Raw genomic sequence first — 27,237 nt, 5'->3', positions numbered from 1 at the left:
CACTCAGCTCCGTATCTTCCCCTCTTCCCCCACCTTTCCCTTTCCCAGACCTCTTCCAACATATAAACAAGCTCCACTGACTATTTTCCCACTCTTTTCTGTCTCTCTCCCTTTCAATGTCTTAAATTTAAACTCATGGCCTACCCCGCTCTTACTCCTAAGCCCAAACTCAAGTACCTCATTCCCCTTACTGACCACCCTCACCTTTTCCATCTTTTCTTTGCTCTTCTGGTTTTTGGTGACATCCATCCTCATCCTGGTCCCTCCCCTGTCTCCACTACCCCTCCACCTTCATCTGCTGTCTCTCAAAAACACCCTGAAATATCTCCAGCCTCAAACATCTCTCTATCTCTGCAATGAACATCCAAAGCCTAAACAACAAAACTTCTGAACTTCACGCATGGTTGACTCAACAGAAACCTCTCATCCTGGCCTTATTGGAAACCTGGCTAAAACCACATATCAATTCCTCTGAATTTCTGCCACCTCAATACAATATCTATAGGTCTGATAGGACACCCAAAAAAGGCGGTGGGGTGGCTATCTTGTACTCTGTCTCACTGACGCTAACATCTATCGATATTACCCTGCCTATTTTCTCTCCTGCTGAACTACTACTCCTAAGCTGCCACATCAATAACTATAGGAAGTTTGATATTGCCTCTATCTATATCCCCCCAGGTAAAAGCATACCTAACCTTGAACATATACTCTCCTGGATAAACACCTCCCTCTCCTATGAAACCATCATTCTTGGAGATGTTAATATAGATTGGAACTCCCCTATTGGTCACTCACCACAGCATTTCATAAACCTGTAGGGATTCTCACAACTGATCACTACCCCTACCCACTACAGTAAGAATGCTTCTTGTTTCACAATTGACTGGATCCTGACCAACTCTCCTAACAACTACTGTAACCCTTATACTTTCCCTGAATCTATTAGTGACCATTCTCCCATTTCTATCTTAAGACACTCTCCTCATCTATCTAAGCCTCATCTCTATTGTAGGAAACTGACTATCATTTCCCCTGAAACCTTTAACTATAGACTCTCTGCCATCAACTGGTCTTTCCTAAAAACTCTCCCACTCAGTGATACTGTTATGAAATTCAACCACATTTTCCTTGATGTCCTAAACTCTCTTGCCCCAACTCCCAAAATCAGAACCAAATCTAATTTTGCACCATGGCTCTCCAAAGCTACTCATGCTTTGATGCATGAAAGAGATGCTCTATGGAAAAAATGGCAAACCATTAAAACTCCCACCTTTCTCCAAGGTTATAAGCAACTCAGAAATTGTGTAAAAAAATATATATATATTATTTAGGATAAACACCAATGGTTCACTAAATTTCAAAGCTCTCACCCAAATGACCCAAATAAATTCTGGATTACTATCAACTCCCTGCTCCACACTCGTTCTCATACCATCCCTAACCCGTTCCCCTATCGCTCTCCCTTTGAAACTACCGCAATGCCGAAACTGGAACAAACGTACAACAAAATTGCCAGATTTATTCTAAACCAGCAACTATCTTCACATCACTGCCTCTCACTAAACAAACTTCAGTGGCTGGAATTTCTGTGCCTTCTCCTACAATCGCACTTCCACACTACCTATTCCATACTCAACAACCCCTCTGCCTGCCCTGCTTTTGCCTCCCATGTTACTCTCTACTCTTCACCCCCCCTCCCCCCCTGGCCTCTCCGGAGTGCTGATCAGCATCTTCTCTCAGTTTATAAACCCAAAAGAAATATTGGTAAACTACTTTACAAACACTCTGTCTCTCTAAATTGGAATGAACTCCCTCCCCATATTAGATCCAACCTTTCCTTTCCCTGTTTTAAAAAGGAGCTTAAATCCCACCTGCTAAACTTAAAATTATGCTGTTGCACTGACCACACATAGATTTAGTCTCTCCCACTGTATAACCTGTTGCATCTCCTAACTTTCTTTCTTTGTTAGTAACTTCTGCTTAAACTAATCTCCTAAATCCTCATCTCTTGGGAGATGGCCTAATGGTTAAAGTGTTTGCCTTACAAGCACAAGGTGCCGGGTTTGAGTCTCACAAAGGATAATTAGCTACGCTTAAAAAATGGCTTGCAAGTGCAGTTAGCTTAGTACTAACCTATGAATCTATTACTATAGCCCTCTCCCCTTCTCCACACTATCTCCCTCCACTTCCTATCAATGTTTATACATTGTCCTTCTTTTGAACAACTATTATCTTTTTGTTTCTTCTCTCATATATAGTAAATTTTAGTTCACTGCTATCAGTGCAACCCTTAATGTTCATAACGTTTTTTCTCTTTATAATTAATTTCATATTTGCAGTGTTGTTTTTAAGTTTTTGTCCTGTATGTTTATCCTTGCTTATGTTTGCTGGGGCTCTTTTCCCTTGGGTCTGCATTGAAAATTGATTGCTTACTATCAATGCATTGTAAATAGTTAACAACCTTTTCTTTTTTATAATTATTTTGTATTGTGATTACTTAATATTTGCATATTGTCACTTTATTTTTACTTTTGTTTGCTGGGGCTTTTCCCCTCGGGTCTCCACTGAAAATGGGTTTGTTTGCAAACTCAGTTGGACTAACTCGGTTAACAAATGTGAAATAAAATAAATAATAAATAAATATTATCAAGTCCAGTTATATTACACTTTGATAGTTATGTAAGTCCACATTATGTGAAACTGTTCTGTGTAGTTATGTACCTACATTTGTTACTGCTTGGCCCATACTGTTCCATGCTAACAGCTTGAGAGGTAATGTATGTGCTACATCAGCTAAAGATGAATTGTAGTCACTGTGCTCACAACTGACATTGCACACCTGTAGAAGTATGCAGTTGTAGTCTGAGTAGTAATAGTACTTGCAAGATAACTAATGGTATGTTTCTCTCTCTCTCCCTCTCTCTCCCCATGCCTTATCTTCTTTAATTTATTATTGTTATTTATTCTTATGATTTAATATAAACATATTTTGTTATACTAACTGTTTTACTGGCCTTATGATTTAATTCATGCTGGTTTGCTGTTAACATACTTACGGTTACATTACTTAATGTTGCGTTATGCATAATATACCTTAGTATGTAGTTGGATTAATAAATATTATGTTCCATTCTATTAATACCAACATTGGTTTGGTTAATACAAACTTTATCTTATTGTTAAAACTACTTTACTACTCCTACCTTGCCTCCTCCAGACAAGGCAACGGGTCCGAGCATGTCTGGAACCCAGCCTAGTTGTGCCCCCTCTGCTGCCCCTTCATGACCTGTGGCGTTGGGTAGTACCACCCTATGGGATGGGGATGGGCCCCCCTCTGGGAGTGGTGGTGGAGGGGGAGTTGTCACTCATGACAAACAGCTGGGTTTGGAGTGCAGTATCATCAACTGTAGGTTTGGATGACACCTGCATTAGATGGAGAGAATGCTGGCCACCCTAATGGGGCAGACTCACCCTGGAGCCAAGCCTCCACTGCTGCCACCCTTGGGGCAGTGATGGAGCAGTGCTGACAGTCCCATGGGTGGGGATGTGATTCAAGCTGCTACTTTGTGGTGGCACATTGGAGTGAGATTCCACAACACCCTCCACATCCAAGGTGTTTACCCCCTCTTGCGTCACATACCACCCCCTGTCTGCTGTCTTGTCTGTCTGATGTCTTGTCTGTCTGCAAAAGCTTCCTCACCTACCCAACTTACCTCCCGACATTTACCTATGTCCCATCCCCTACATTTCACTCTCACCTTAAAAAAAAATGGGCACTTGTCCCAAAAAAAAAAAAATATATATATATATATATATATATATATATATATATATATATATATATATATATATATATATATATATATATATTCTCTTTCAGCTGGTCCCATCAGGGGTCACCACAGTGGATCGTCTGTTTCCATTTTTCCTGTCCTCTGCCCTGTCACACCGACAACCTGCATGTCCTCTCTCACCACAACCATAAACCTAATCTTAGGCCTTCCTCTTTTCCTCTTAAATGGCAGCTCCATCCTTGGCATCCTTTTCCCAATATACTCAGAATCTCTCCTCAGCACATGTCCAAACCAATGCAATAGCTCCTCTCTGGCTTTGTCTCCAAGCTGTCCAACCTGTGCTGACCCTCTAATATACTGATTCCTAATTGTGTCCATCCTCATCACACCCAATGCAAATCTTAACATCTTTAACTTTGCCACGTCCAGCCCTGACTCTTGCCTTTTTGTCAATGTCACCATCTCCAACCCATATAATATAGCTGGTCTCACTACCCTCTTGTAGACCTTCCCTTTCACTCTTACTGGTAGCCGTCTATCGCAAATCACTCCTGACATTCTTCTCCCCCATTCCACCCTCCCTGTATTCTCTTTTTCCCCTCTCTTCCACACTCACCATTACTTTGAACTGTTGATCCCAAGAACTTAACTCATCCACCTTTGCCAACTCTACTCCCTGCATCCTCACCATTCCTCTATCTCCCCTCTCATTCACACACATATATTCTGCCTTAGTCCTGCTGACCTTCATTCCGCTCCTCTCTAGAGCATATCTCCACCTCTCCAGGGTCTCCTCAACCTGGTCCCTACTCTCACTACAGATGACAATGTCATCTGCAAACATCATAGTCCATGGGGCCACCTGTCTGATCTCATCTGTCAACCTGTCCATCACCACTGCAAATAAGAAAGGGCTCAGAGCTGATCCTTGATGTAATCCCACCTCCACCTTAAACGCATCTGTCACTCCCACTGCAGATCTCACCACTGTCACACTACCCTTGTACATATCCTGTACCACACTTACATACTTCTCTGCCACTCCTGACTTCCTCATACAATACCACAACTCCTCTCTTGGCACCCTGTCATATGCTTTTTCTATGTCCACAAGGACACAATGCAACTCCTTCTGACCTTCTCTATATTTCTCCATCAACACTCTTAGAGTAAACATTGCATCTGTCGTGCTCTCTCCTGCCATGAAACCATACTGCTGATCACTAATCATCACCTCCCTTCTTAACCTAGCTTCCACTACTCTTTCCCATATTTTCAAGATGTGACCAATCAATTTTATCCCTCTGTAGTTGGAACAGCTCTGCACAGCACCCTTATTTTTAAAGATAGGTATCAAAACACTTTTTCTCCACTCCTCAGGCATCCTCTGACTTTCTAAGATTTCATTAAACAACCTGGTTAAAAACTCCACTGCCATTTCTCCTAAGCACCTCCATGCTTCTATTGGTATGTCATCTGGACCAACAGCTTTTCCATTCTTCATTCTCTTCATAGCTGCCCTTACTTCCTCCTTGCTAATCTATTTTACTTCCTGATTCTCTATCCCCACATGATCCAACCTTCTTTCTCTCTCATTCTATTCATCCACCAGCCCCTCAAAGTACTCTTTCCATCTGCTCAACACACTGTCCTTGCTTGTGAGTATATTTCCCTCACTATCCTTTATCACCTTTATCTGCTGCACATATTTCCCAGCTTGGTCCCTCTGTCTAGCCAATCGGTACAGGTCCTTTTTTCCCTCTTTAGTGTACAACCTTTCATAAAACTTTGCATATGACTTATCCTTAGCCTTTGCCACCTCTCTCTTTGTCATGCGCCTCATCTCCTTATACTCCTGTCTACTTTCTTCATTTCTTTGACAATCCCACTTCTTCTTCACCAGCCTCTTCCTCTGTATCCTCTCCTGTACTTCCTCTTTCCACCACCATGTCTCCTTGACCTCCTTCCTCTGTCCAGATGTCACACCAAGCACCTTTCCAGCTGTCTCCCTTACCAGCTTTGCTGTAGTTACCCAGCTATTAAGTAACTCTTCACTGCCCCCCAGTGCCGGTCTTAACTCTTCCATAAACCCCACCTCACAATCACCCTTTTTCAACTTCCATCATTTAATCCTTGGCACTGCTCTCACACTCCTCCTACTCTTCTTGATCACCAACGTCATCCTACAGACCACCATTCTATACTGCCTAACTATACTTTCCCCTGTCAACACTTTACAGTCTCCAATCTCCTTCAGACTATATATATATATATATATATATATATATATATATATATATATATATATATCGTCCCATACAAAGCTCTCCATTTTGCACAGCTGTCCACAGGACACACATAATTTGGTCCAATTGGCTTAACAATGCAATTATGTTGTCCTCACCCTCTCTCTGGGGGTTAGAGTCCAAAGTCATCTACAAGTTCTGTCAAACTGCACAGTTGTTACTATAAAGAAATGGATAGCTATGTTTCTTTCCTGTGCCCTCCCTGCACATACATACCTACTTTTCACTATGTTTTCCCCCTGCTTGCATCTCATTTCACCACTTTCCTATCTCCTCATTTTTTCTTTGCTTCACATATTTTTAGTGAAATGCTGTGAGATGCACCATGTCACGCAGCTTTGCTAAGCTCATAATAACAAAAAAGCTTTGACAAACTAAATAATATATGAACCTTATAAAATGTATTTTCATATATAAATATGTATACACATTAGAATTATAAAAATTCACCTTTCTAAGGACTTAATTTTCAATACACATTTAATACAACAAAAGTCATTTAACCCTGGATACACAAAGGCATTAAGTCTAAGTTACAAATAGAGCTTTTATAATTCTAATATGTATACATATTTATATACGAAAATACATTTTATAAGGTTCATATATTATTATATTATTATTATATATTCTGTTTTAGTGTATGGTGTGTTTTTTTTTATGTGCATTTTATGTGTGGAACCTTTAAAATCTTAATAGGGCTAGTGATGTCATAGAGGGAGTATCTATATATATGTGAGGATCTACCTGAAAAGAACAAAAGTTGAAAACGCTGACAATGAGAAGACCGACAACATAAATGATCGACAGTCCAGAATCCCGATGCTGAAAACACCGACAAGCGAAACGAGCATGACTTTCTAAGTATGTGATAGTGACGGACTTTAGGGTTAGGGTGCAGATAAGGTAAGTGGGCATTAGTGATGGACTTTAGGGTTAGGGTGCAGGTAAGGTAAGTGTGCGATAGTGACGGATTTTAAGGTTAGGGTGCGGGTAAGGTAAGTGTGCGATAGTGACAGACCTTAGGGTTAGGGTTTGGGTTAAGGTTAGTGCATAGATAGTTGTGTATGTAAGGTTTAGTGTAGTTTTTTAAGGTTTTTGGTGTGCTTGTGAGTGTGTTTTTCGGAAACGGATATGTTTTGTTTTTTTGAGTTTCGGGATTGTGGTTTGTCGGGCATTTAAACTTTCTAGTATTTCAACTTTCGTTCTTTTCGTGTCTGTGTTTTCTTTGTTGTGCTTTTAGTTTGTTGATTATTTCAGGTAGATCCATATGTGATTATTTATTACTTGTATTTTGTCTGAAGAAGGTCAAACATTGAATGTGTACGAAAGCGCTAACTTCAATTGTTTTATAATACAGTTTTGTTGGAGTAAACCCTTGCCTTTGTTGTTTTTAGCTTTACCAAGCTCAGCAAAATGGACCTATATTGATATTTGTGTTTTAAATAATAAACATGTTTAAAATAAACACCTGTCTCCTACTTCAAACCCAAGACCATTGCACTTGTCAGGTGCTGCATTAACCTGCCATGCCACACAGCTGTTAATTAAAACAGCTGGTTTAAGCAAAACATAGTAATTACAGGTTACAGCCATTAAGCGTGCTTCAGCGGAGCAGTGCATCACACTGTGCCATGCAGTAATGCAAAAACTGGGATTGCACCTTGGAGTCTGGTGCAAGAGTACACCACTAGATATCCAAACACACAAGAATGAATGCAAGTGACATCTTTAATAGCAGGTAAATGTCCCCTTTTATCAGCAACATTTACAAGTACACCTGCTAAGAACTTACTGGCAAAATACATGTACAACAGGGACCTAGGTGCAGAAATGCATCTGTACAAAGCCATGCACATAATAATGGCTATAAAAAATGTATGCCACAGCCTGTATATCTGTACTTATATCTTACAAATGCACCTGCTGTAACAGTGACTCAGTAGGTCAGTCTGTTAAATGCTTTGAAACAGTGCATTTTACCACACACAGTCATGGGTTCATATCCAGTGGTATGCAGCATTTAAATAACATTATTGTGATGCCATCAATTAATCACTGAGTCATACACTCTTTATCCACACAATGCATTACAAATGAAATGTCTGCTTTTCACTGATGGAAGTCACAGGCTTGCAGATAGAAACGCACTTCACGTATCCCTATACCAAAACTGTAAGTGCATAAAGTGTCACATCTTGCATTAATATGCATTCACAGAGGATTTTAACTCAGGTATTGCAAATGATACCCACTTCTGTCAGAGTCCAGTACACAATCCTTTCAAACTGACAGTGCAGATTATCAGAGTTGCACAACTAACATACACATATGAAGCCCCTGTTTGTAACAAGGACTGCCAGTTTACACATTCCAAATGAGTAATAGACTGTAACACATGGCCTGACAGTTGCCCAAATGGTGGACATAATGCTATATTTATCCCCTATGTTGCTCAAGGACATAACAAACATGTAGCCTAATACTCTGCTGATGATACTGTTTCCTAGCATACTTACCTTAAACACATGCCTTAATTGGCAAAAAACAAAAACCAAAAAAACAAAACAAACAAGAAAATAATAAACAGATGCCAAGCCGAGTACTCCTTATATTCCAACATGTTTATTGTAAGCACTTTTGTTCATCCTGGGTAAAGTGAACTTCATCAGACTGCCTTGCCTTAATTGAGTGGAATGGCTACCCTCACTTTGGCACTGCCTCTAATACAAGGCTGCCACAGCTGCCACAGTTACTCCTACAGGTTGTTGTCCTCCAAACTGTCTAGGTTTATTACCTGCAGGAGTAGCTGCAGCCTGTACCACACACATCTCTGTGTAACAGTAGCTTCTACAGACCTACCCTCTGTGATGACATAGTCCTCACCCTAGTAATGTCCAGCACAACATATCAGAAAGGGCTTGGAATGTACAGGGAGGCCTTATAGCTTGTATAGTGGTTGCATGTCATTGGCTAATGACAGTGAAAATCAGCAGTGTTGTCTGCAATTAGCATTTCAAAACCACAGACTGGTTAAGAGGCAATCACCTTCTAATGAGAAGCATGTTAAAAGGCAAACATGCTGGCTATGGTGAACCATTCTGTATGAGACTTTCTGCACACAGAACTTTCATTTGCAAAAACTTAAATATCACCACATATCAACAGAGGAGTTTTGCACTCCAGCAGGTATGTAACTTTTTTGCTTACAACAGGATGTAGATGTGTGAATATACTTACAGGGAATAGGGGTTACAGCACTAAGCCTTTCTTAGAAATGTGATAATGACATGTCATTAATATCCAAATTTGTAACACCTACTGAGGACATAGAGTACATCAAGGGTGGAATGTTTTTTGTCAATGTGGCACACTGGTCTCTTGAGACTGTCCCTTTATAGTGGTTGTAATAGCACACTGCTATTTGTTTATCACTGTTGTTTTAACATATTATCAGTGGGGTGGCCCCTAGGGGACACACCACAATAGACTCCACTGTTGGGTGTATGATCATACAGCAGTATCTATCACGGCACATGTGGAAATAGCTGACTATCGCTAGTATCTTAGTTGTATCCACACACTTAATATGTTTCCAAACTGTGGAATATGACATGTGTGATTTAGCAGTGGATACTGCCAGCCAGTCTGTTCTTGTTGTATCTCTACATAGTGTACTTCCGCATATGTGATCCTGACGTGTTCCCATTCTGTTGTCTTTTAGGACACATGTACTCAAGAGACTGTGCACCTTTCATAGATGCAGAGAATGAGATTATACTTGAAGGCCTCTGGTAACACTCCTACTACTCCTACTGTCCAGGGAAAGGCAAAACAGGGAACAGTGGCCAGCATTTTGGACTAACGTGAATGGTACGGGTCATCTCAGCAGGGCATATGAGCAGGTTCAGCACTGCGCAACAGACATGATCAATGCTGCATGCAGAAGAACAGCAGATATATCCAGGGATCATAGCATCACCAGTGGAGGGCCTGCAGCAGAACAACCACTCTCAGGCACTGAAGAATTCCTGGCAAACCTAGGCACACACAACAGCTCCCAGGCATCCATCACACCCCACACATCGTGGATGTTGGTGCCACAGCTGCCATGGCAAAGGAGCATGCAAGTAATCTTAGTTTGATCACCATTGCAATACTGTAGCATCTGTAGCATTCAGTGTGTCAGGGTGTAGATACTCTTATGTGGGTGTCAGGTCTGTGTTCTTTGGGGGGGGGACTGCAGTTGGACTCTCCTGCTCAGATGTTGACCGATATAACAATTAACTTAGTAGTGACTATAAATGTGAGATATATGGATGTATTACCTTGTTGTGGTGCAACATGTGGTGGTCCTGACATTACCTGTCCCTCTACTTTTCACAGGTCCACCAGGTATTGGACAAGGCCACGGTCCTGCTCCTGGCAAAAACGACACTGTTTTGTTATAGATGTAGGTTTACAGCAATGCAATCCCTAAAGTGTCATCCCAGGCCTGCTGCCTGGAGTGCTGTACTGTCAGCATGATTTCCAACTGCACAGTCATATGTATGCCTTGTATGTGTCACTGCACTGATAGATTAGATGCAACAGTATTGTCAAGAAATTGCAAATTATCATATGTGTCAACTGTCCAGGGTCTTTACAAATCTCAACAGTGTACCTCATTTTTGCTGATGAGATTGCTGTGTAAACAGCTTTTATTTACAAGAAACTACAGCTGTATGTGGGAATAGTAATGTTCTCTTGTTCAACTATATGAGGTTGGGGTTTTGATAGGTCTGTAATAGTGACAACAGTGTATAGAGCTCTACATTTATTGGAACAAAGTACTGCAGAACATAATAGTGTAGGTATTAATCTACTGCTTTTTTCTCTGTTATCACAGGTGATTAGGGGTGGTTGTTCTCTGTCTCCTACACAACCTGATGTCAGTGTATCTTCATATCTTCAGACTCTGATGATGATGGCAATCACAATGAGGTACAGGTGGTGTTTCAGGGGCAGAATATGTCCCAGAGGTTGACTTCACTCTTCTGCCCTTATTGTCACTGCACACAGTCAGTATGCCTACACATACCCAGTGCACTCATGCATCCTTCATTTGTGAAAAGGTCTGATACCCATGATAACTGTCACCAAGGTTTTGGGAGCTAAACCATCTACAAGCTGTGGTGCTGGGGATGACCCATCTACAAATTTCCTGTGTCCAGTACAGCCATTTGTCCAACAACACCCATGATTGTCATGTTCTGCATCCCATGGTGTAACCTGAACATGATGTGTGTCACAGCAGATGTGTGCTTCACATGCATGGAAAGCCTATTACATATAGGGTGTACTGTTTGTGTGACATGCCTGTCTCTCCTACATGTAGAATGTATACCACAGTGATGGTGTAGGTGTGTAGGTCAGGTAAGACATGTGTTAGTCCTGTCATGGATGTGTGGGAGTTACACAGTGGGAAGTGACACCTTCCTGTATAGGCAGACATACACATCCCCTGCAAAGTATTTATGAGACAGACTACACATCTACGGTCTTAACATGTACTCCATAGGATATGTTATCTGCAATGTGTATTGCAGTACCATGGAACCTGTGCGGTAGCTACAATTGTAAGAGATGCCTGTTTAGTGACATAGTGAGGGTGCCATTGTACATGATGATTGTGTTATGAGTGCTGCATTCAGTATAGCAATTACAGTCTGGAGTTACATGACAGACCTGTCTGTGTAGGTTGTACAACACTGAGTGCATCCTCACATCTCACCGACCACTGAAAGTCATAAGCTGCATTTCTCCATGTGTCCATCTGTCCATGACTAAGGGCTCAAGTGTGTGTGGTGTGCGAACACTACAATATTTCCCAGGGGTGGATGACTTCCCAAATGATAGTATTGTACTGTTGTTGGCATTTAGGATTTGTCAGTGGCTCAGACAGCAACCTAATGTGTTTAACAGGCCATCCTGGATAACTGTTGGTTCTGCGTGGGATTCAGTAACATCTCCTGATATACTCTCACCTGCTAATGTAGCCAGTCAGAGGGAAATGACAGTGGCTGTGACTGCAGAGAGGGAATGACTAGAAGGGGTATGCCATTAATGATGTCTGGGGAAATTCACTGGTGACTGGCATCATTGCAGCTTAGGTCTCCCAATGCTATCTTCCCAGATTATGATTGTCAGACACTTGCCTACCCACCAGCTGACATAACACTCAGTAGATGCCCTACACAGTTTCCAGGAAGGCCTGCTGACCTTGCTTTTGTCAAACCATGGTAGGTAGAGTGGGTTATATTGCCATCATCCATTGCATAGTATAACACTCAATAAGGTCCACCAGTTAAAGTCAGTACGTATGATTTAGTCTTGAGCATAACAAACAGTGTGTGGTCCAGTGCCAGTAGGTGTACAGCGGTGTTACTGCCTGTATCTATGCTAACTCCTTCCATGGCATTTCATGTCACATGTCTCAGGGAATTGGAGCCACTGCTTGGCACTTCATGCTAGTTGTACATTATGCAACTAAGTATCGCACTTTCTTCCAGCATGTTCCAAGACGACAGTCATCCAAGGTGTGTGTACAGAGCACACACAAACATGTTAGGAAAGTGTAATATGTTTACCCTTTGAAGATAAGGTGGGGGTTTTACACAGGTATTCTGCAGCTGGACAATATCCAAGTGGTATGTACTGGAAGGACACAATTACCTCATGAGGACTCTGGAAAACAGGGGAGTCCACAGAATTGCTGTTGTCTGGCATCTACTGACACCACTCTTACATAAGATATCATGCACTGATACATTTTCTGTCATCACACACAAAATGGTACTATGATGCCCATGATGACAAGCAGGGCACAGACTGTTTGCTCATCCACATAGCTGTACCACATCATGAAAGGCTCTGTAGACTTCACATACCCTTTTCTATGTAGATGCCTTGATTAGCAACTTGGTCAATTGGTTGGCTTTTGCACATGTTATACCATCTGTTCTAGGGTTAGTGGCATGTCACTATAGAACTGACAAGAGGTAGATTAGTAGCACTGCTGTAGTGCCACAATATAATGTACATTGTCCATTGACATAGATGTCCAGTCTTGCTGTAATAATCAGCACACTGGCGATGAGCCATTGTAGGTGACACTTTCACAGCATTTCATGCATCCTCGTTATGCTGCTACATGGTGGGTATGGCAACACACTCTGTGGAATGTGTCACCACTGTGGATTATGCAGAAATATGTATGCAGTCAGGAACATTTGATACAAAGCTGTGGACAGCACCACAGCCATACCAGACTACATGTCCATCCACATCTTCACACCTAAATATGACAATGTTCAAGGTAACACAGATACTGTATACATACACATTAAGGATAGATAGATATCCAGATTTTGTGAAATACTGTGTTTTCTCAGGGAGAATGCAGGTGCCATTAAGTACTGGAAGGGTACATAATCAGGCAATAGTCGGCTGCAGGAGTAGCTCCAAATATCCAGACACCCATTATGCGTATTTGTATGAACATATGTCTACCAAGATATATCATTACACCATGTTATGGGGTGGCATTAAGTGACCACCAGGTTAGTCATGCTGCAGCTCATTTTCCCAAAGGTTAGCCTACCCCCTTAACTACAGTGTTCAGATGCAGTGCAATGACATCCCCCCAAGGGGAAGCAATCTATTGCAACATGTGTTTGCCAATATGGGTAACGACTGCAGTGCCCCCCAATGTGCGGTCCTCCCTGGTTGGACCTGACCATAGATCAGTGTCATTAAAAATATCAGCACTAACCCCCCTTGCAGACAATAAAGACTTATATTTCACCAAAGTCATTTATTACCTCCTGTGGGATGGTTTACTTAGCTTGACTGCACCCCCCCCCTCTGATGGGATGGCATGTATGCAGACCTGTACACTCATGCATTATGGCAGCAGCATTACAACTGCATGAACTCGGCTGTGCCTGACAGGAGGAAGACAGGCTCCTCTTGGCACAGCAGACCTGCCTGGTAAACAACTGCCTGCCATTATCAGGCTGTACAATAGGAGGTGGACATTGCTGTGTGACAGTTGGGGTGATTGTGCCCCCCCAAATGGTGACACAACCTCCTCAGTTACAACAACCACATAGTGTTGTGATGTTGTGTAGTCATAGTAAGTTACAAAATTAACCACCCACACAAAGCAAAACCACAATGCACAGTGCTGTTACATGTGTAACCTCAAATCACAGGCCCAGATTGTCAGTGAACTCATACTTAATGGAATAACATAGAATGGGTCTGTACCCGTAGATAACCTGGGGTCTATATGATGCTATCGAATGGACTAAATAACACATGCTATTTAGTCGATCTGATACTGTCGTAATGGCAAAATAACAGAGTCACGGAACATCAAATTTTTTCCCAGGGAAAAAATTTGGTGGGCCGTCTTCAGGACTTTGCCATTTCCTCCACTATGGTGCGATCTTGAAGTTGGTATATTTAAGTAGGAGGGGTGTGGAAGGAACCCACTTATATTTGTGTTTAAGTTTATTTATTTTTTTTTTATGGAGCAGAAATTTTTTTTTTCCCTGGGAAAAAAATTCCTGTGCTGTTTGTTCGATATTTTGTTGTTTCGATATTATCGGTGCGATGAAATAGCGTTCGCTATTTACATTGTACAGTAATATGATATAGACGCGCTAACCTGTAGTCTCATATGTTCTGCGTCAACTTCACTCCCCTGTCCCTACCACTTCACATGACACATGACATTCCTACAACCTGTCCCATAACTTCCATATCTAATGAGCAGGTTGTAAATGGCCTCTCTATGAAGGATACACAGCATCTATTGGACATGCTAACATTCCAGGCTGCATCCTACAGTGGCTGTGTTATGGATTACTAACACCATTGGGAACACCGTGCAATCATGCTGAAACCACTGGCTAGACCCCAGCTGACTGAACAATGGCAAATGTTATACCCTTGCACAGAAGTGGTGCATGTCCTGACCACCAGAACTATGGACCTCTTTGCCGGAGTATCCATATCTGTATGGCCATAGGGGCAATCATCATGGAGCTGATCAGTACACATATATGTGATCTACACACAGCTGACTGTTCACAGTTTTTTGTTCTTTGTATTAGAAAGGGTGAAAATTGATGGAAGCGGAGGCTTATAGGAGGAAAAAAATTTGAGTATAGAGAGCTCTGGTGGAAGGTAACTTTACAGGCTAATGAGTGGCCTGGGTTGAATGATTGTATTTCCATAGCCCCCCATTCTCAAACTTAGAACTGCAAAATTATAAGTTACAATTTAACAAACAACCTGGATCCCAACGTTGTTTTATGCATTTCTCTGTTTTTTTTAAATGTTTTAACATAATCCTTTTAAAATGGTTTAAAACATTATTTAAGGTCTTAATCCATCGCTCATGTATTTCTTATTTCAATAAGTGCAAACATCATTATTGAATTAAAAAAATGTGTTTAATTATTAGTAAAATGTTCATATTTTTATAGTGTAATTTTATAGGTGACTGCAAGATGGTGCAATAAATCAATAGAATGATTTTTCTTTCCTTTATATGGAATAGCTTATGTTGCACAATAACATATGTTTTATATTCCAACATATTTATTATTTTAATTGTATTTTAAATTACATATTGAATGCTTTTTAAGTAGAGGAATTTTGTCAAAAGGTTTTTATTATAGAAAGTATATTTTATGGAATTATTAAAGGTTTTAGGTAAACATCAATTATGTGTATTAAAATGCTTTGTGATAGGTTTTGTCTTAACTGGGATTGGTATAAATACTTAATTATGACAGCCATGGTGGTGCAGCGGTAGCATTGTCGCCTCACAGCAAGAGGTTCTCCCATTTGATTCTCGGCTGGAGCGCCTTCTGTGTGGAGTCTGCATGTCCTCCCCGTGGTCGAATAGTGTTCAAAAGACATGCGTGAATGGGCGTGCCTTCATTGAATGTTGGACGTCGAGCTGGCACCTCAGCACCATGAAAATCTACTGCCAATCATTAGCGGACCAGAGTGCTGCTGTGGCGACCCCTAACTGGGAAAAGCCGAAGGAACAACATGAATACTTAATTATGTTTTTTTCAACCCACATCTGATGAAATTTTACAAACAAAGACGTAATTCAGGATGTTAATGCAGAACTTTGTTTTTGTGCTTTGGTTGTGACATTAAAGGAAGAGAATTCGACTGTCTGCGAGCTTTATTGTACATCTTCCCAGGTCTCTTGTTTGTTTTACAAGTAATGTTTGTGGACCTAGTGCAATTTTCTTTGGATGCAATGACAGTTTGATAATGGACCTTTCCAAGCAGCACTGGCACTTGCACACAACGGTTTGGTCCCTCACAAGAGAACTTCACATCATCAGCATGTGTTTGATGGGGATCATCTGAAATGATTATCATTGTAGCCTGTGGCATATACACTACTCAGAGGTGATCTCTGCCTTACATACAGGGCAATGTTTGACCCTGCTTGATTATAAATGCTGCATATCTGCAGGTGGCATAGTAGATGGATTAATCATTCTGAGGACTTTAACCTAGTATATGACGTTAATAATACATAATGGTGGGAGAGATTTGTCTTGAAGACCTTAACACACCTTTGAAACAGAAGCCTGGCTAATGGCAAGCAGAGCACTTCAGTGCACCTCAGCAAATGCCATCTGTATGATTGGCTAGGTGACTGTCATTTCACCACAAGGCTTTAGCCTGTGTCCCTTTTGGACTGGGGCAATATATGCTGATCATGTAAATAAGGGTATACAGTTGTCAACAATTGTGAGGGCTGTATGCCCATTATACTAGTGAAGTTCAAACATCCTATGATTCCATAAGCTGACGTAAAATGCTCTAACAGCCACACATACAAACATGGCTACATTGTGCATAGTGCCACTTCCAATTACTGTTACAGGACATGGCACAACACACATATAGTGCAGGTTGGGTGTATGTAGATTAGAACACTTGCCTATACAATGGTACACACTACAGATCATAATAAGTGATACACACAACACACCTTATGTCTGCTAGTACTATCGGTTTAGTGCATATTATGCTTGATGACATCAGCAAATCTAGTTGTGATCAGGCATTTGGAGGGTCACATCAGTTACTACAAATAACATACTGCAAAACCCTACTTCATTCTAAGTTACTGAGGTGATCATATTTATGCCCTATGGATATAAACACAAACACACACACACACACACACACACACACACACACACACACACACACACACACACACACACACACACACACACACACACACACACACACACACACACACACACACACACACACACACACACAAACATGGGCACACACACACACACACATACACACACACACACACACACACACACACACACACACACCAAGTTGCCTGGAGTATGATTAAAACCCCCTACTTATCTAACAATATTTATCACATGCACTGCAGCTTATGTCTGATGCCATTGTGGCAGCTGGTAGTCTTAAGGTAGATGAACTCATCAGGCCTTGTAGAAGAGAGCAGTGTGGAAGCCAGCAGCAACTAGCACGGCCAAAATGGTGCATACCCATTGCAGTTCAATAGCCAATAAATGTTTCTCAGTTGTTTGGCAGGAAAATACACACACCAAGTGACCAGCAGTGAGATTAGAACCCCTACCTATCTACTCTTATAAACTGCAGATCACAGTACTTATTGCATGCACAATGGCTTAAGTCAGATGCTACAATGGCAATGGCAGCTGGTAGTCTTAAGGTAAATGACATCATCATGCCTTGAAGAAGAGGACAGTTTGGAAGCCAGCAGCAACTTACTGGGCCAAAATGTGACTAACCATTGCAGTTTGATAGCAAATGAGGGTTTCTCAGATGCTTGACAGGTGGATGCAGACACACACACACACACACACACACACACACACACACACACACACACACACACACACACACACACACACACACACACACACACACACACCACACACACACACACACACACACACACACACACACACACACACACACACACACACACACACAGCATGTGACCTGCAGTGAGATTAGAACCCCTACCCATCTAGTCTTACACACTATAGAGCACAGTACATATTGCATGCAACACAGCTGATGTCTGCTTTATAAGTGATTGCAGGCAAACTACTTGTGGATTACACAAACTAGGCTTGTGTTGAACAGCATTAGTGGCCTGCAGAGTTATATTGCTTCATACTGTTATCTATATCTAGTATCCTAGCAGTGAGATAACTATTACCCTAGCTATGTGTCTGCAGTTACCAGTATGGCTGTATGTGGCTGTTTGCACTTGGATGGCCAAGCCTGTGAGCAGGGACAATGTGCCCCATCCATGCGTGCATAGACAACATTATACATAACACCACCTGCTCACCTGTTGCTGTCTATGCGGTGACACCCTGCAGGCACAGGGGTCTGTAGGTAAATGCATTAAGTACTGTTGAGCTCTTACTTAGGATCCTTTGAACAACATTATAGACGTGTGATAGAGCAGGTTTACTCACCAGTATTAGGGTATGTAGGGTAATACAGATATTCAGACATATATTTCTATATATAACAGGGGTGTATATATAAATGTAGCTGTGGGTGTGTCTGATATGTACATGTGTTATATACATATATGGGGAGAGATTGAGATGTATGTTTTTATATATGTATATAGCTATATATATATATATATATATATATATATATATATATATATATATATATATATATATATATATATATATATATATATATATATATGTGAAAATACATAGAGATACATATACTAAGTATGTGAGAGAGATAGTGATAGACAGCTATGTGTACATATGTGTATGTATGTAGAGACATATCTGTACATAACAGGCCATTTTGATCAAAGGGTGACAGGATTGCATTCATTTTACCTAAGTGTATGGCCATGCCCAGTGGGATTATCATAATTTCACAGAGTGATTCTAGGCTACACCTACCTGCATGCCAGTTTTGGATTTTGTGTGTTATAGACACTGACATCAGTCCCTGTTTCTGCAGTACTGCACTTCACTCAAAATGTCCATGGCATTCTCCAGCTCTCTGACATATTTAATATGTGACAGATGTTCATAATGTTACATCACATACAGACTGACACTCTGTGGCAACACCAACATAATAATACCTCACATGCAAAAGATATGGTTACCTCTAGATTTGAACCACCACCAGCATCACCCATACTAACTTTCCTAATCGACTGAGCCACACAAGCTGCCAGCCACAGTGTAGTCATTCATCACACAATCAACAGCATACATATGTACGTTGTTATTCCTGCATTAAGTGAGACATATCATGCGTGCTTGATTTCTTTGTTACTACCCTGAGTTTGTCTGGACGGCTGATATACCATCAATGACCTACTGTTAAAGTGGTTATATGGGGATACTGCTGTTTTGGGTGTGGGGGGAGCAAAACCACATGTTGTGCTGGGATACATGTAGTCCAACTATCATGTGACCCCACTGTTTAACATTTCCCTTGAATGATGTAGTGCATATTCCAACCATGAGGTCTATCAAATATTAAGGAACACATACTAGTGGATTGAGTAACTGTAGTGCAATGCAGATGTTACTTGCATCCAAATAGTCCACTGTATTTACTTGCAGAGATACTGCAAATGCATATAAACAACAGCATATTATACTAATCCTTACAAATAGTGTGTATGTTATGGATTTATCTTGTGAATGCAGTGGTTGACAGAACTGTCATCCAGGGATAGCTCTGTCTTATGCAGCAGTACACAGCCAATACATGGATAGGTACAGGTTGTTTGGGTTGCCTGACATTAATTTTACTATTTGTTTGTGAGTACGAGTAAGGGGTCAGTCCCTAGGGCTCTAGGTTGTCAGTGAATGTGCTATGCATTGTCTCTTAGCAAAATCCAGGGCATGCTGAGCATAACTACATCTTCCTACAGGGACATCATCAGGGGGTTCCTCCTCCAAGTCCTCCTGTGACTGTGGCTGCGGTGACCTAGGCAGTGGTGGGGAGCTGTGTATCCCTTCCCTTTGCTGATCTTGCTGAGGCTGTTAGCATAGGATCACATTGTGTAGCATAGCACATACTGTGAACATATATGCATATGTGGCTGGGGAGTACTGCAGAGCTCCACCAGATATATCTGGGTCACTGAAACTGTGGTGTCAGAAACCCAAACACATGCTCTGTGATGTTCATAGTTTGTGCATGTTCCTCATTATGGCATTCTTCGGTGTGTGTGTGTGTGTGTGTGTGTGTGTGTGTGTGTGTGCATTTCTGATGGTTGTCATCATCCACGGTTCCAGGGAATTGCCAACATCCCCCAGTAAATGGCTTTGTGGGATATCCCCCATAGCAAACATCTGGTACAGCTGTGATGCATGCCAGATATGGAAGTTGTGATAACTGCCAGGGCTGCCAGCACCCACATTCATGATAATTCCCTGGGCAGTCCGCATGACCTGGTAGTTGATTAAGTGATATCCCTTGTGGTTGACATAGATACTACATTCCTCAGTGGGTGGTGCCTTGATGTGTACATGAGTACAATCTATGGCACCCAGCACTTTATGGTAGTGTGCTACACTGTAGAATTGTTGCATATTGCTGGCCCTAATCTCAGCAGTGAGGAGAAAAGAAATGTGCTCACTGGCATGTGGAAGCATGGCATCCACGAACTGGTGGAGTTCCCTGGATGCTGATGCCTGTGAGACCCCCATCATATCCCCAGTTGGTCTTTGGAATGCACCTGTAGCTAGTATCCTAAGGGTTAAATATACCTTTGGTTCCATTGGGATGGGTTCCCCTCTGTTGGCTCTGGGTCTGAGTTGAAGGCAGCAGAGCTCTGTGAGTTCTTTTAGTATGCCCCTGCCCACATGTAGTGCTCTACAATCTCCATCTCATGTAGCTCCTGGAAGGTTACTCTGAACCTGAACACAATTTTCCTTCTCAGTCTAGGCCTACTGTCAGCAGCAGCAGCACTGACTTCAGCATCTAGCACATACAGGAGCAGCAGACCTGCAGCAGCCCCTAGCATTCTCTCAGTTAAAATTCCAAAGACTGTATTCCATTGGGGTAGAGTATTGGGGAAAAATCAAAATGTAGGGTGTATGCATACTTTATACAGGTCTGCTGTAGGTGCAGCATGTGTGATTCTGTAACTATGATGCATTCCACCTGCCTACAATATAATTAATATCATTTAATGGCCCTATTTTAACTTAAGGTTCAAAACTAATTAAATACATTTTTTAAACATGCTCAGCACAGTGGTGTGCCATGCAAACACATGCACAGAAGGTTAACAAAGCTTAGAAGTTAGTGGACACAACTCCCCTATAGGGACACGCTCAGACAAGTAGCACACAGTGCAAACATGCAGTGCTAAGCTGAAATGAGCTTAGAAGTCAGTAGACATACCCCCTTGTGTCAACTACCTCCTGTGAAAACAGCAGCATGGTTCTAAGCCTACATAAAGGGGATATGCAAAAAATATTATTTCTTTCTGCTATTCATTTCCTCTGCCTCATTTGCATAGGTATCTGTGCTCACAGCCTGGAAACTGCACACTTCAAAGCCCAACCACATTAGCAATAGCATCAATGCACCATTGTAGGGACTCCACACACAGTCCTGTAATACATTTCTGTCACATATTAATTTTTTGTTTTTTTTCAATTTTTTTTTATTTTTCTATTAAGTGTGTTTGCATACTGTGGTGCACTGCTTAAGCAGGACCAGATTATTAAAAAAAATATTAATTGAACATTTCTTTTAATTTTTCTGACATACAGGATGATAGTTTCAATCATATGCATATGTGGTATGACATTTCTGCCCAAATATCTAAATTTTTGAAACCTCTTTTGTCTGTCTACACTCCTGTATACAGAATTTTTCCAGGTACACTACAGACATTGACACAGAGACTGAAGAGATGCCTATCTGCTTGCTGGCTCACTCTACCTGCCTCATTTACTTGACATTCACCTGCTTTTGAGGTGATTTTCAAACCATGGAAGTTTCCATGCTGGTGCGTGCATGCCGTTCAGCAGCGCTTACTGAATCTAAAAAGATTGACAGCCATGTAAGCAGCATGGCGCAATGTCTACATGGAAAGAAATAATGTAGGCTTTATTAAATACCCCCCATGAATTAATACAGACACCAGCTGGTGACATAATAATTCCATTCTAATTAAATTCTGAAATTCTTAAGCTTAACTCATTAATTCACTCTTATGTTTCTCTACATTTAACCTTTTCTATTTCATTCTACCTACGAACACAGGTGTTTGCTTAATTTCCTTAACAATCGGTAGACTTTGATAAACCTAGCTTGTTGTTTTTACTGGGCCACACTGTCACTGGTCCCAAAACTCGCCACCACTTTTCTGGCTTTACAATAAACCTGCCTTTAAGATTTACTCTTGGGGCCAACATTGATATAGGTAAGATTGTTCTTTCTTGCACTCAAACTCATACCTTCTATAATAATAACTGTTTTTCTTGCTTCACACAAAGCTCCAAGCTTTCCTCAGTCTTTTTACTTGTTTCTTTATTTTCTTTTGGCTTTTTTGGCTTTTCTCTTTTGGCTATTTTAAATGTCTCTCCTAAGATTTTATGTACCAATTTAAGCAAACCAGAGTTTTATCTTACTTCTGCACTATCACCTTTAATGAAACCTTACAAAGTATCAGCTAGGCAGCATTAAAGTCTCTCCCCCTCGATGATTAAATTGAATGCTTCAATTCAACATTCCTTAGGATCTTGAACAATTTAGCTTCAGTCCGTCAAAAGAGAACAAAAACTAATCATGCCAGCTGGTTTAGCAAACCCACAAAGCAAATCATGACTGCTAGGGACAAAGCATGGAAAGCATGGCAAAAAAATAAAAATCCTTCTGACCTCATTCAATGCAAATAACTGTGTTTGTTTGTATCTTTCGGCTTTTCCAGTTAGGAGTTGCCACAGCGGAACTCCGGTTCGCTAATGATTGGCAGTAGAGTTTTACGTGCTGGCTTGCTGGGCCTAAAGCACAACCTTCAATGAAGGAATGCATGTTCATGCATGTTGCCACACAGAAGACGCTCTGAGAATCGAACGGGCAACTTCTAACTGTGAGGCGACAATGCTACTGCAGCACCACCACCGCAGTGCTTTTAATACAAATAACTGTGTAATCAAGTAAAATACCTAGTCTTTAAAAATAAAAAAAAATACTTCCAAATTCTTCAAGAACAACATAAAAAAAAAACAACAAATTTTGGGGTGCAATGAATTCCTTACTTCACCCATGCTCAAATAATAATCCTTGTACTAATCCAGATAAAGCACCCACTAAGATAGCCTCACTCTTTAACTCATATTTTATTGATACCATAGCTAAGCTCACCACCACTTTCCCAGAAACGAACATCAACTCAGCTGAACCACCTTCACCATACTCCTCGACTTCCTCTCTACCTAGTTTTTTCCTCTCACCTGTGCCAACCTCCATTATAAAAAAAAAAACTCCTTCATAAACTCAAACCTTGTACTAACGCACCTGAAAACTTACCTGCAGAATTCCTACAACTATCAGCAAGCTCCATTGCCTACCCTATCAGCATACTCCTCAATAGACCAATTCAGGAGTCCCATGTACCACATTCCTGGAAGAAAGCATATGTTCTCCCTCTTCATAAAGGCAGAAAAAAACTTTGACTTCTCCAGTTTCCACCCATTGCTATTCTCTCTTCCATCTCCAAAATATTAGAAAAATGTTTTCCTACTCAGCTTCTTAATCATTTGGTTCAATACCAAATCCTCTCTCCTACACAGCATGGCTTCAGGGTGAGTAATAATACCTGCCACAGCTCTCATTTCCTTTATAGACACAGTAAATAGGCTCCATGATGCTGGCTACATTGTCACCCCATTCTTTCTTGACCTCCCTAAGGCCTTTGATATGGAGTACCATCCCCTTTTTCTTACCAAACTCTCCAACTTAGGCATATCACCCCGACCCCAAACTGGTCCTCAAACTACCTTACCAATAGGCAACAATATGCCAAATGATAATATTCCCTCTCACCTTTCCTTAACACAACCACAGGTGTACCCCAAGGATCCATTCTGGGCCCCCTCCTATTTAGCATATTGATTAATGATATTCATAATACTCTTACTCAAGGCACAGTCATCCGATTCATAGATGATTTTACAATCATATGCACTACCAAGCCCATATCTGACTACAACTTCTTACCCAAAATGCCTTTACATCAACTGAAACTTGGATGTCCAATAATCATCTCACTCTAAACCCCAATAAATCTAAACTCCTAATATTCACCCCCTCGAAAAATACCCTCTTAACAAGAATGAATTCACTGACAATTCCCAAAACAGAAGTATTATCACAGTTGTTCCAAGTACTAAACTGTTAGGTGTCATCATAGATGAAAACCTAACATTTGATCTCCATATCCACAGCAAAATCAAAAAACACATCAAAAATTGGGTATCTTCTATAGACACAACTATTTCCTTAACCACAATGCAAAAAAGTATCTAGCCTCTTTCTGCTACCATCTCTATTATATGGTGCCCCTATCCTTACCAACAGCCATTCCTCTCTGAAAACCAAGTTTCACTCGTGCTACAATAAGATTTCTAAATTCGTAACAAATGCAACATTTTCAGCCCACCATTGTTCATCACTACGAAAACTAAACTGGCTTGAACTTCTGCACTATCTCACATATTTACAATTAACCACTGCACATAAATTTCTATATAAGCCATCAACTTGTCCTTCTCTTTCTTCTCTACTATGTACTATTCAAATAGACCTCTCAGATCTGAAAACAAAGTGCTATTCAAAGTTGAAAACTCAAATCACTTAGCTGGTCAGATGCTTTACTCTTTTACTGTCTCAAAACTATGAAATACTCTCCCACCATCAATCAGAACCACCAGCAATCCAGCTCTCTTTAAGAAGTCCATCAGACAACACATTTCCTCTCGCTGGCTATGCACATGTACCAATATAACACTCCCCATAACCTGACTCCCTCATCTATAACACCATATCTTATTCCATCTCTACACTTACAAAACTTTCCTATCTGTCACTTACCACAACTGACCCACTTGCTCTCCCTTTCTAAATTTCACAATTATTCATGCCTACAAACCTCCAAGAGTTAATAATCATAAAACTGTTATTCTATTTGTACAAACCCCTTATTACAGTTATTAACACTGCACAATGTAAACGGCTCGACTACAACCCTGCCATTTGGTTGTACTGACCACTGTGATCTATTTTACTGTACAATATCACATATTGTGAGTGTAAATACTCTGTACTGTTTAGTTCATATTATTGTATGTACTGTGACTAAATACTCTTTATTGTGTCATTTCATATTAATTTTAATCTTTGTAGAGCTTTTCTCCCAGGGCCTCCAGTGAAAATGGGCTCACATAGGCCCAGTGGAGCTTCCTGGTAAACAAATGCAAATAAATAAATAAATAAATAAGCACTAGGCACATTCCCTCAGGATGTTTTATCCCATCTTTGGTACCCGAACCTACCATTCACTTTTAATTCCACACAAAATTGAAGATAAAAAGCTACACTCTTCCAGAGTAAGTTTCATTTGGGTAGTCACAAACCCCATGCACTGAGTACCCACTTCCACCTGGCAGTCATTGATTCCAAGGGTTCTTGCTTCACAGCTACACTAAGAGCATGGTTCTGTGAGTTTTCATGCTTCTCAGCTTGGCTGCACTGCTTTGTATGGTGCAAAGCAACACAGTGCTTTCTTGAATATTGACCAATGATGTGTAAGGGTGGGAAACAGCCTGTATTAAACCCAATAAGTGGGAATACAGCAGAATCCATTGGAGTTCTATCACTGGCAGTGTACTATGGCTGGTGGTGGTGAAGGTATGCACTTTCAGGTGTAGCGTTGGGGCATTCTGGAGTCCAGGGTCATGGTTGGGCTCCTCGTACAAAACCATGCTGATAGGCTGCTGCAGGGTGGTTTCCAGGACTCAGAGTGTAAGGCAGAGGCCTGGGACCAGCTGGCCAGAGAACTCACCAGTGTCACTGGTATGCCCCGCACAGGTTAGCAGTGTTGTCACCACCATGATAACCTGAAAAGATGGAAGAGGGGACTCTTGGACACTTCAGTCCAAGAAGCGAGGGCAGAGAATGCCCCACAAGTATGTAGGTACTTTTTCCTCTCTTTTACCAATATGTACTCTGAATGTCTGCAAAACTGGTATGCATAATAGTGTGCTTGTCTCCCAACAGCTGCAGCTGAGACAGCTCACAATGTTGAGTTGCATGCTAGGCGCTTGGCCAGGTTGTGCCTTGAGTGTGGTGAGTACGGATGTATTATGCTAACTGTAGTAAAATAAGCAAGAAACAGCAAAGCATCAACTGCAATAAGGTATATACAGTAAAGTTTGTAGTGCAATAAATGAATAATGCCAACTGTACTACAATAAAAACAGGAAACAATACCAATAACTGCATTTAAGTATATACAATAAAATTTATAGTGCAATAAATGTAGAATTAGAGCTGTATTGCAATGAATGAATAATGCCAACTGTAGTGCAATAAAAACATGAAACAGTACCAATAACACCAAGGAAAATGGTGTACATCAGGATTATGTTGTTGTAACCATTGAATTAGAGCTGTATGCATTGAGGCTGTAAGGTAAGGATCTGCAGTCAAGCATAACACTGTAATAGCTGCAGAATGCAAATGCAATGGCTGCAGATTGTATTGATTAACTCTTATAAGTACTGTTCAAGGCTGTCTCTCGGCCAATATTGGTCACATAATGCTCTGTCATCCACAGACATCAGGTAATAAAGGTAAATAGGTGAGGTATCCCACTCCATGAGCTGATATTTGTTTGTTGACTTCACAGATATGATACTGAAATCTAGCTTACCTACTATCTGCATTATGCTTATATTTCATGTATGAGCATTCTACTGTCACTGCAGTCTACTGTAACA

This window comes from Protopterus annectens, chromosome 1.part2, assembly GCF_019279795.1.
Source record: "Protopterus annectens isolate FY-2018-M chromosome 1.part2, PAN1.0, whole genome shotgun sequence".
Lineage (NCBI taxonomy): Eukaryota > Metazoa > Chordata > Ceratodontiformes > Protopteridae > Protopterus > Protopterus annectens.
Note: the sequence above shows the minus strand (reverse complement) of the source record.